Raw genomic sequence first — 11,740 nt, forward strand, 5'->3', positions numbered from 1 at the left:
TTTTTATAAAACAACTATTAGAACTTGTTCAAAAACTGGTTGTTTATCTTCCTGAATAAACAGGTTTTTGTTTCTTCAACATTGAGTTCACCAATTACGAGTCATGAAAGTTAACGCAAACCCTTACAAACGCAAAAATCAGCACTTTTGTAAAACAGAAATGGCTGTCATCGGAATTCAGAAAAAGATACAAATTTTAAATTAGTCTTTTCGGACACTTTAATCATGTAAGAATTAACGGACCAAAATCATTTGATGTTTTTGGGTTTGTATTTTTAACAAAAACAGTTGCGAATGGAAGTTGCTAAGAAGTTGCTAAATGAAGTCAACAATGATGCAAAACTACAAAACAAAACTAAAAACTAACAGGTGGTGAAACCTGGGTTTATGGAAATGACGGCTAGATTAAGGCTCAATCCTCCCAGTGGAGACATTCTGGATCGCCAATACTGAAAACAAAAAAATAGACAAGTCGGTCGAATATAAAGGTTATGCACACTGTGTTCTTAGATTTTACCAGCATAATGCATCATAAGTTCTTGCCGCAAATTCAAACGATCCATGAGGAGTATTACCTACAAGTTAAACACCATTTGCACGAAGCAATAAAAATAATAAAAAAGGCCAGATTTGTGGCGAAACAATTAATGGCTTTTGCACTGAGATAATGCACCTGCTCACACTTCATTGGTTGTTCGTACATTTTTGGCCAAAAACAACACAGTAATGATCCCTCAGCCTACATATTCAACAGACATGGCCCTGTGTGACTTTTTTCCATTCCCAAAAATAAAGATAACCTTAAAAGGCCATCATCTTACAACCATAGATGAGATTAAAAATGCATCGCTGAAATAGCTAAATGCTATCCAAAAGATAAGTTACAGAAGTGTTTCAGGTATTTCGTCTTTTCGTATTGCTGTGTTTTTGTCTCGTTTCAACTGTTGTGCTGAATTTTTTGGGTTCAGTATTTTTGTGCTGTCATCATTTGTGGGGGTTTTTTCGTTTTTTCGTTCTGTTAGTCCATTTTTCTTTGTTTTTCTTTGTTTGTTGACCATATTCCGGTTGTGGAGTATTGTGTGGCGTTAAATCCTGACAACAGCAATTTTTTGCTTAATTTGTGTTTTTCGTCATTTGTGTTTTTTTGTAGTTTTCTTCTACAGATATACATGTGCTAAGCAATGGCGTATGTCCAAAAGCCTACATCAAGTCATTATAATAATTCATGTAGTTTATCAGTATTTAACCATTTTAATGAGAGGTTAGGTTTATATATTTAAAATCTGTGATATTGTGAGAATGGTCAGTTGGATTAGATTAGCTACATTTAAAATACTTATAAATAGTGTGGATGGTTTGTTAGGTTGAAGCGCAAGGAATACGGGTCAAATTCGGTGGCGAGGAGATATGACTTCTAAGGTAAGTTGAGGGGGTGTAAGAAAGTATGGAGGGGGAAAGAGCAGTGAGTGAAATGTGATGGGTATGGAGTTTGGTTTCACACAAAATTTGAAGGAATCAGTACAGTTGAGTACAGGGAAGTTCCATGAGAATGTGGACATGGTGGAAAAATATTAAAATTGTATTTATTAAAAAGAAACTTATAACCAATTCTGAAAGCTAAAACTCTGTACTTTTAAATTCAACATCACTTTTATTTCTATAAAAGTGCTGAAATTAAAAAAAAAATGCATATAGAATCAAAAAATTATTTTTAGGTTTGAAACATGTAGATTTTTCAACTATTAAAAATAATTCATTAATGGTCCATACAGAGATTAAAAATTCATGAGAAACATTACAATTATCTTAATTCAACACAAGCCAATAGGTGAAAACCAATTTTTTAAGAAATTTTCTAAAATACTTATGTTCAAATGACTCCATTCTGTCATTCCGTTACCAGAAAAAACATATTTTTTCCCATGAAAACCAACAGAAATTTTATGCAAAGTTAAAAACAGGCAAATAAATATAGTATAGCGTATAAAGTAATATACCTATAGCAAATACTTAGATTTTCATTTCAATAGCACATTTTTAATTTGGTAACGGAATGACATAAAATGGTAAAGGAATGAAATAAAATGGTAACAGAATGACCATAGCCCTACTACTTTGTTACAATTTTATTTTGTTGTTTGTTATATAGTTAATTGTTTGAGACATATTTGTTTGCTCTACTGATACCAATGTTAGATACGGTAAATGTACCTAATGATCAAAGAAAAGGCGGGAAAACAGTTTTAACACGAAAACTTTACAGACAATTAGCTATGTACTTGGCACTTAAAACCTAGAGAGACTTCAGAGAAAGCAAGTAAGTATTTACTTTCATTTCAGTAAATAAGGAAATATAAAGCTCAAATACTTAGTATGAGCGCAGCAAATTCTTTTTATTTACTGGTAATTGCCACATAACCTCAATGTTTATTTTCAAGTAGCCTAATAAACTTTATTTTTTTGTTGCAGAGGGTGCCATGCCGCACACAGCAGCTGAGAAGATGAAGCGGTACTGGCAACGGTTGAAGGAGAAAGGCTTGGGTGATGAAATGAAGAAAAAAGATAAGGAAAGAAAAAAAAGCACAGAAGTTTGACTTCTGCTCAGCTGAAGGTGCTGAGAAAAAAAAAGAGAGAATTAATCAGAAGAAATGTAGAAGTAAGGTGGGAAACTTAGTTCAAGAAACTAATGACCCCCACAACAGTAGTGCTACCAGTCCTTATAAATCACGGGCAACATTACAGAAAGCTGTTAAACGTGTGTCTACTCATTTACCTAATAATCCAAGTAAGCACAAAAAAGTTGTCCCTGAGATTGCAGTTGCTCATGGACTTTTGATTAACACATCTTACGGGAGAAATAAAATTGAGTGTTTACAACCGGGTACAGAACAATCTATTACTGCATTTTATGTTTGAGATGACATTTCATTGCAATCTCCAGGAATGAAAGATTATGTGATTGTTAAAGCTAAAACTGGTGAAAAAGTTCAGAAGAGATTCATGATCATGACTTTAAAAGAAGCTTATGCCTTATATGAAGGAGAGTTTCCAAACATGCCAGTGCGACTGGTCAAGTTTAGTTCTTCGTGACCCCAGTTTGAGTGTACTGTACAAGAAACACCACACAATGTTCGTCTGTGCCGTTATCACGAGAATGTGAAGTTGCTTTTACGAGCAATAAGCGAGAAACTTCCACAAGTTGTTATTACATATCATGATTTAATTAAGTCTGTAGTGTGTAGTCAGGAGAATGAAGACTGTATGTTGTCGAAGTGTGAGAAATTTACAAATATACTTCTTAAAGATAAGTACTCTTTAGATGAAGAATTGCTACAAGTGGTTAGGTGGGATCACTAGAAGACAATGAATCAACGTGTAACTTTGATTGAAAAACTAGGAACGGTTGATCAGTGTCTTGATGTTCTCTCCAATTTGCTACCCTATTTCTTACAAATTACGTTCATTAAACGACAGCAGTCAAATTTTTTGAACAAAAGAAGAATTAGGCAAGTAAAAGGGACATTTTAGTGCAAGTGGACTTTGCAGAAAACTACACTGTTCAGCAGCAGAATGAAGTTCAGAGTGCTTATTGATCAAAGGCACAAATCATAATCTTTACAGCATATGTTTGGAACTCAGAAAATAGTGGATACTCCATTGTTGTTGTTAGTGATGACCTTGATCACTGTAAGTATTCTGTGCATGCTTTCTTAGATTAAATAATGAATTACATTATTTCTGCTAACCCATGTGTAGAAACTGAAACATTCATGAGTGATGGAGCTGCCAGTCAATTTAAGCAGCGTTTCCTATTTTGCAATTTGACATGTTTTAAAAAGAACGCTATGGGGTAACAGTCTCTTGGCACTTCTTTGCCACGTCCCATGGCAAAGGAGTTGTCGATGGGTTTGGTGGAACCATTAAACGTGCAGTATGGACAGCCTGCAAATCTGGTCAACATGCAGTCAAGAATGCAGAGTACTTTGCAAGCATTGCACGTGAATGATGCCATGGAATACATATTTTGTATGTTTCCAGCCTTCAAATATCTGAGCATAAGGATGACTTGGATCATATGTGGACTGAAATAATTCCAGTAGGACAGACCAAAAATATCCATGCTGTGATACCCATTGCTCCATACATAATTGCACATTGGCACTATTTATTATCATCCTAGAAATTGATTCATAATTTCAAAAAGCAATCTTTAACAAATTGGAATATTGCACAGGAACCTGAAAAACATCCAGAGCTATTTCAAGGAGATTTTGCTTTGGTATCCTATGCTGGAAAAATAAGCACTCTTTTTTTGTGGGCCAGGTTACTGATACTGATACAAAAACATATGAAATCTCATTTCTAAGAAAAAGTGACGAATTCGGGAACATCTTTGCATTTCCAGCTAAAGAAGATAAATGTTGGGTAGAAGCAGACCAAATTGTTATAAAACTTCTGTCACCTACTATCGATCAGAGGAATAAATAACATTTTGCTTGCCCCGTCACTATAGCAGAATTAAGATTAAGTTGTCATTCCGTTATCAAATAGTGTCATTCCGTTACTGTTTTGTTTATTTTTTTTATACTGTCAATAAGAGTGTGAAACATTTAATGAATATGAAATTTTGTTCCTCTTTATTTTCTTTCTATTATTTAATTTTTGCATGAGTTTGTATCCAGTTAGTGAACTGAATTATTATTCTATTGTATGGGAAACAAAATGCATGTCCAAAATGATGTCATTCCGTTACCTGCAACTGTTTTGTATATAGCCACAGATCTGCTAATAACTAATAAATTTTAAAATGCTTAAAAATTAAGTTTTCCACTTCCACTGAGAAAATAGTAACTATCCTCACTTTAATTTTCTAGTGGTTCAAATCAGTGTTTACAATGTAAAGATAGTTCAAAACTGTCATTCCGTTACTCATGGAACTTCCCTACAATCTGTCGGGAGAGGATACTGGCGAGTGGAGATGTAGGAAATGTTATGGTGAAATGATAGAGGAGGAGGAGGAGGCAGACAAGGAAAATGTAGAGGAAAAGGAGGACAATGAAAGGACCAAAGAAATAAATAGGCCTGTAGGGGAAGAGGGTGCTATGCCAGGGCAGGAGATAGTGAGGTTAGGGGGAGTAGTTAAAACCAGCTGAAGGGAGTTTAAGGTCTGGCTAACAGATATTATAAATGAAGAAATTATGGAGGGAGGAAAGGAAATATGCCAGGAGTGGAAGTGGTGAAAGGGGGAAGTGGAAAAGGAGCTATCTGGGAGGGAGAGAAACCTTGAGGGGCTGATAAATGGCAACAGAAGGGACGTGGACTTGTTGAAAGGGGGAAGGAAACAGGAGGAAGGGAACAGTGGGAAGAAAAAATGGAGGATGATGTGATAAAGCTAGGGCAAATCCTTAACTTGCTGGAGAGTAACTTTGCTGAAATTCAGAAACAAGTTCAGGATGAAAATGGAACAATGAAACAAGAAAAATGGGGTGGGGGGAGGGGGGGGGGAAATCGAAGTCGAGAAGTAAACGCAGCGTTAGATGAGCTGCAGGAGAAAGTAAGGGAGGAAAGACTAAAGAGATTGCAGGCTGAAAGAGACATAGTTAGGGAAAGACAGAACTTGAGAAAAAAATTGAGATTGTTGGAGGGAAGGGGGCAAACTAGAGATGGGAGATGGGTTGTATTGCAAGGCATATAGGACCTGGGAAAGACAGGGTGAGCAATTTGGGATGATGAGTTAGGGACCAGAGGTGGAGGAGAAGGATATTGAGTCAGAAATAAGGGGTAGAGCTCATGGGGGGGGGGGGTGGAAAAGGGGAGGAGGGAAAGTGACAGCGCAGGAGTAGAGGAGAAGAGTATGGTGGATTTGAGTTAATGGGAAGGAGTAAATTGGGGGGGGGGGGGGGGGGAGCAGACAAATGGGTGAGGGGTGATTTTTGGGCAGAGGTGGTGGAGAGGGGTGACAGAGGCCTGGAAACCGGTAAGAACATTAGTAATATGGTTGAGGAAAGGGGGAGGGCAAAAGCTGCAGCAGAGCTGGAGAGAGGAAGGGCAGTATGGGGTCGCCAACAGAGAGGAGGGAAACATGGCTGGAGCGAAGGGAAATTCCAGGAGAAAGGGCAGAAATGAAAGAACGAGGAAAGATATTTATGAATGGGACTCCATGATGAGGGGGGTCAGGGTTGGGGGAGCTGGGGAGGTGTACCGTATGTTTAAGGGTGGCAGGAGAATAAGAGATTTGACAGATGTAATCAGAAAAATGAGGAGTGAGAGAAGAGTGAGATCAGTAATTATCCAGGGGGAGGGGGGGGGGGAATATTTGATGTACATGGAGGGGGTTGAGAATATAAAGGAGGAAATGGGAGAGCTTGTAAAGGAAGCAAGAAGGAAATGGGGGCAGGGGATGGACTTAATAATACACGGAGTTCTCCCAAGAAATGGAGTCCCCACGAGACATTTCGAGGAGGATGATGAGGGTAGTATGTGGAAAGCTGGGGGTTTAGATATGTAAACATAAGGAGCCAGCTGGAGGAGGACTATGTCAGTGAGGATGGGATCCACCTAAATCTAAAAGGGCAGGAGAAACTGTCAAGGTTTCTGGAGGAGGATGTCACAAAAGCACGTAGGGTGGTGGGAAGAGGGAAATACCATTCGGAAAACGGGAAAATTCATAACAGGAAGGGGGTCAGGAAGGGAGGGAGAAAGGACTGGATGTGGAGGAGTTGGACAGCGTGGAGGTGGGGAGGTGGGGAGATGGAAACGGAAGAACAAAACTACGACAAGGCAATAAACATGTGAGGGTGGTAGTAATAAACTGTAGAAGTGTGTAACAGAAGTCAGACATGTTCTAGAGCATAGTTGAGGCATAAGGAGCAGATATTGTTGTAGCGGTAGAGACTCGGTTAGAAGAGGAAATTGGGGATGGGGAACTAAGGAGGGCTAACTATGAGGTATTTAGATGGGACAGGAATAGAACATGAAGGGGTGATGGTATGCTTGCGAGAGGGACTTACAGGTAGGGTTGAATGGGTGGGTGATAAGACAGAATCGTTAGAGATGATAGAGGATTGGGATGGCAGATAAGGCTACTGGCAATGTATAGGCCACCAGGGCAAGGGGAAGAAACCATTCTAGAGCTTATGAATAGACTAGACAGGCTAGGAGAGGAGAGTTGGGTGATGATAGCTGGAGACCTTAACTTGCCAGGGGTAGTGTGGGAGCAGGGACCAGAGGAGATGGGGGCAAGGGAGCAGAGATGGGACAGTTCAATTGGTAAATAGAGGACTGAAGCAGGTAGTGGGGGAGAATACCAGAATGGGTAATTGACGAGAAGAGGAGGAAAATGGAACTCTGCTAGATGTGGTACTGGTGAGACCAGTGGAGGAGGTTGTAAGCAGTATGGTGATCAGTGACCACAGGGTCTTGGTGGTGGAGGTTGAAATGGGGAAGCGAGTAAATAAGGAAAAGAGGGAGAAAGTGCGTAAAATATGGGGTAAGGCGGATAAAGTGGGAGCAGAAGCATATCTGAAGAGGGAGTAAGATTAAGGGACTTGACAAAAAATTGCCCGCCTTGAGAGACTGATGGTGGAGCATTTTGTGCCTGGAAGGAGGGTAGGGGAAGGGGGGTGATCCTACCTACTATGGGAGGGAGATAAGGGCCTTAAAGAGAAAGTGTAGTAGGCTACGTGCAAGGGCCGGGAGGAAAGGAGGGGGAGAAATAAAGGCACAGATGGAGTTGGGTAAGGAACTGGGAGGAAAACATGGGAGGCAAGGGATGCTTACATGGAAAAGCTAATGGGAGAAAGGAGAAAAGGAAATGGAGCGGACCTTTACAACTATGTGTGAAGGGTGAAGGGAGAGGAAGGAATAGCGGTACTCAGGGGAAGAGAGGGGCAGGAATGTACGAAGGACCGGGAGAATGCAAATTTTCTACAGGAGCAGTACCTATCTGTGTTTTGTAAGGGGAGAGGTATGTGAGTATCGGAAAGTAGCAAACACTGTAGAACAAGAGGTTTAGAGATAAGGATGGAAGAGGTGCGAAAGGGGGTCCGGAGATTGAAGGATAGGAAGGCATCTGGGCCGGACGGGATAGGGAAGTCACCTTGAGTTGGGGTGGGGGAAGGAGCTGAGGAGGTATGTAGATACTTAACAGTGATATTAAAACAATCCCTGGAAGAGGTGAAGTTGCCAAATCAATGGAAAGAAGTGGTAGTGGTACCAATTTACAAGGGAGGTAGGGATAAGACTAACCTGGCGAACTACAGACCAGTCAGCCTGATGTCCTGTATAGAGAAAATAATGGAGAAGCTGGTGGGCAGTAATATGGTGGAAGTAATGAACGATCTAGGTTTGGTGGATGATAGCATGGATTCAGTAGAGGGTTCTTGTGTGAAACTCAAATGGCAGAGTTGCTGGAGGATCTGGTGGAAGTGGTGGAAGGGGGGAAGCAGATGGATGCAATTTTCCTAGACTTTGAAAAGGCATTCGATATAGTACCTACGTCTCACAAAAGGCTAATGGAGAAGGTAGAGATGTTGGTGGAGGATGAGAGGGTGGTTAGTTGGGTAGGAGACTTCCTGAGGGATAGAAGGCAGAGGGTGAATGTGGGTGAGGAAAGGTCTGAAGAGGGAGAAGTGACTCAGGAGTTCCGCAAGAGTGTGTGTTGGGGCCCCTGTTGTTCACGATAATGATGAATGATATTGAAGAGAGAATGGAAGCTAGAATTAGAGTATTTGCGGATGATTGCGTAGTGTATGAGGTCGTGGGGGAAGGGGGTCATCTGCAAGGTGACTTGAGCAGACTGGAACAATGGACAGAGCAGAATGGGATGTCGCTGAATGTTGAAAAGACGAAGGTGGTTAGGTTCACGAGGATGAGGAAGGTAACGAGGGAAGTGTATATATGGAAGCGGCAGGAGATAAAGGAGGCCAAAGAGTGCAAGTAGGTACCTGGGGGTTACCTATACAAAATAACCTGGGGCAAAACAAGTTCAGCAGGTGGTGAGTAAGGATAGGAGGGTCTGGGGCTGCTTGGCAGGACCCTGAAGAGGGCGGGAGGAGGGTAAGGGAGAAGGCATACATACTCCATATTGACCAGGCCAGTGATGGAGTATGGGGCTGTGATCTGAGACCCTTACCTAGTGACTAAGGTAAAGGAGCTGGAGAAGGTGCAGCGCAGAGCAGTGAGGTGGGTGATGGTATGACGATGAGAAGGGAAGGGCAAGAAGAAGAAATGCATAGTCTGACTGAGATAATTAAGGAGCTAGGGTGGAAACCATTAAAAGGGAGGAGAATTGTGGAAAGGTTAGTTAAACTGTATAAGGAAATAAAGGGAGGAGGGGGCTGGGAGCAACTGGGAACTAGGATACACAGAGGTGGGTAGCCTATAAAGGGTGGAGAGATCACGGATGGAAGCTCCAGAGGGACTGGAGGAGAATGGAAAGGGGTACAAACGCTTTTCTTGGCAGGACATGAAGGGAGTGGAATGGGTTGGATGAAGAGATACTAGGGGTGAAAGATGCAAAGGATCTGAGGAGAATGCAAGGGGGGGGGGGGGGGGGAGTGAGTGAAAAGGGAGGACTCTTTGCCACCAGATGAAAGCTCAATTTGAGCGTAATAGTCAATTCAATTTAATGCAATTCAATGACTTCTTAAAACTAACAGATATTGAGAACAATTTATTTAAAGCCCTCCAGTGCTCGCGCTTGACCCAAACTACAGTCCGAATCAGACTTTACCTCATTTACGCACCACACAATTTTTAAGTATTATTATTTTATCTAACCTAACCCAACCAACCATTATCACTATATTATTACTTTATTTTAATATTTTTGGTAATTGCTTCTGTTTATGATGCAAAGCTATAGAATTGCTTAAAAATATACTTGATTTTTAAAATATGTATAAAACTTTTGAGAAACATTGTTTCTGGGAGCATTTGTTCCGTGTAATGTATTCAATTGTATTATGTAAAATTTAGTAAGCAGTTAAATGTATTTAGAATACGAAAATGTACCATGTCCAAAATATATTTAGTTGTAAAAATATGACCTTTAAAACTTTTTATGTTAACTAGATACGCATTAAGAAACAATTACCTCAAAAAAATTAAATCACACAAAAATTCGACAGTAAAAAACCACACTCGGTTGTAAGTTATCTTAAATTAAATCATCCAAAAATACTATTCTTACGTATTATTCCCGAAAGCTTACAGAACCATAAATACAAGGACAACTCATTTACACGAACACTTCGCTATTCTAGGCTATATACCATAACAAACCAATTTCCACATATATGTAAGTTCTTAAATAATTCCTAGCCCATCTATGCACAATACTATCATAATAATTAATTTACTCACCCAAGATTTCAATACAACCACCTGACTAACAATTTCCAAATCAAACAAATACCATCTTTTTTTTTTTTACCATTTTTGGCCAAAAGCTGTAAAAAAAAACAGCCATAATTGAAATACATTTGGTACAGTCTTGCATACGTTCTAATAGAGGTAACTTTTCGACCTTTTAACACCTTTTCGTTCGATCTACTAGAAGCAACACAAATATAGTTACAGCAACTTTCTGGCCACCGAGTGGGTGACAGCAGAAGGGACCAACCAAAAGTGACGCAAATACAACCCTCGATACTCAAGTCGGTGTATCTAAAAAAAATTTTTATAGCCTACATGGTCCAGGCTCTCCACCACTTGAATTTCTGCTCACTTAACTCTTCATTTATATTGACGCGTACCATCGGTGCTCTTCTGGTCTGCGCAAAAAGGCCATGGCACATCGCTTCCTCGCCAAAGCATGTGCGGCTGGAACGCTCCCCAGCGCAGTGTAAGGCAGGCAAGTGCAGTGCTGTGAATGCCAACCGCATATCAATTGCCGCCCGTGCGATAGTCGACTAGTGCTTTTACAGTTACTTTGTGAATCATTAATACTGTTTGTAATCAAACTAAGCGACTAGTAGACAATATTAATAGTCCAGTAACCATGTAAAAAGCAATTACTAATATCTGTCATAGCACAACTAAGAGCATGGCCTGCCTTACACTTTTGCACACATGTTTCCACAGGAACCGAGCTGGGGAACCGCACCGAGTCCACAGACTCGGCCAGTTCGTCATCATCCTTAAGCAGAGCAGTCGCGTATAACGACGTGGGGCCCGTCAATCTTTGTTTCACTGCATTCATCACAGCAATAGCAAAAGTTCTAAATCCTTCTGCACCCGGCCTCATAGGGGACTTTTGCATTCTATCATAATTTTGTACTTTGTCTGGGCGCATGTTACGACCCAGTATTCAATGAGTAGTATTTTGTAGCCAAGACGTTCACAGCTTCGCCTGTGCAGGGCCACCATTTAGGCGAAATGCAACAAAGAACTCTTTTTATACATACTTCCGGGGTCCGCAATTAGTCCCACCCACATGGCGTTAGTTAAGTTTAAGGCAACATGCCAAGTAGCTAAGTTTAATATGTAATCTTTTCCCTTCTGTCAGATGGCTTGTAATGTTTTCAGTGTGCATGTATTGGGGCTTTTGTATTTGTTGTTATTGTGACCATTGGGGTTGGCCACTATGTGTAACTTGCAATGTACTTCTTGATTATTTGATCAGTAAGGATTAGGATTGATGCATCATGTGTGTGGACACTCTCGTTTATATTTAACACAGAACACCGAGCACACCTGTCAAAATAGTTTGTGAACGAAGGCTAGAGAGCCCGTAAAG

The 11,740-nt window shown here is 40.4% G+C and overlaps 1 protein-coding gene across 2 annotated transcripts in view; it reads right to left on the reverse strand.

Moving 5' to 3' along the window:
* LOC134529583 (uncharacterized) overlaps positions 1-10,449 on the reverse strand; it is a 66,838-nt gene extending 56,389 nt beyond the window's left edge. The window contains exon 1 of one of the 2 annotated variants that reach the window (XM_063363822.1): positions 10,366-10,449. The gene's annotated coding sequence lies outside the window, so the exon portion shown is untranslated. Of the gene's footprint in view, positions 1-10,274; positions 10,337-10,365 lie in introns of those variants that run through there. The other variant, XM_063363824.1, reaches the window with a different exon arrangement.
* Between the last annotated feature and the right edge of the window lie 1,291 nt (positions 10,450-11,740).

Source organism: Bacillus rossius, chromosome 2, assembly GCF_032445375.1.
Source record: "Bacillus rossius redtenbacheri isolate Brsri chromosome 2, Brsri_v3, whole genome shotgun sequence".
Lineage (NCBI taxonomy): Eukaryota > Metazoa > Arthropoda > Insecta > Phasmatodea > Bacillidae > Bacillus > Bacillus rossius.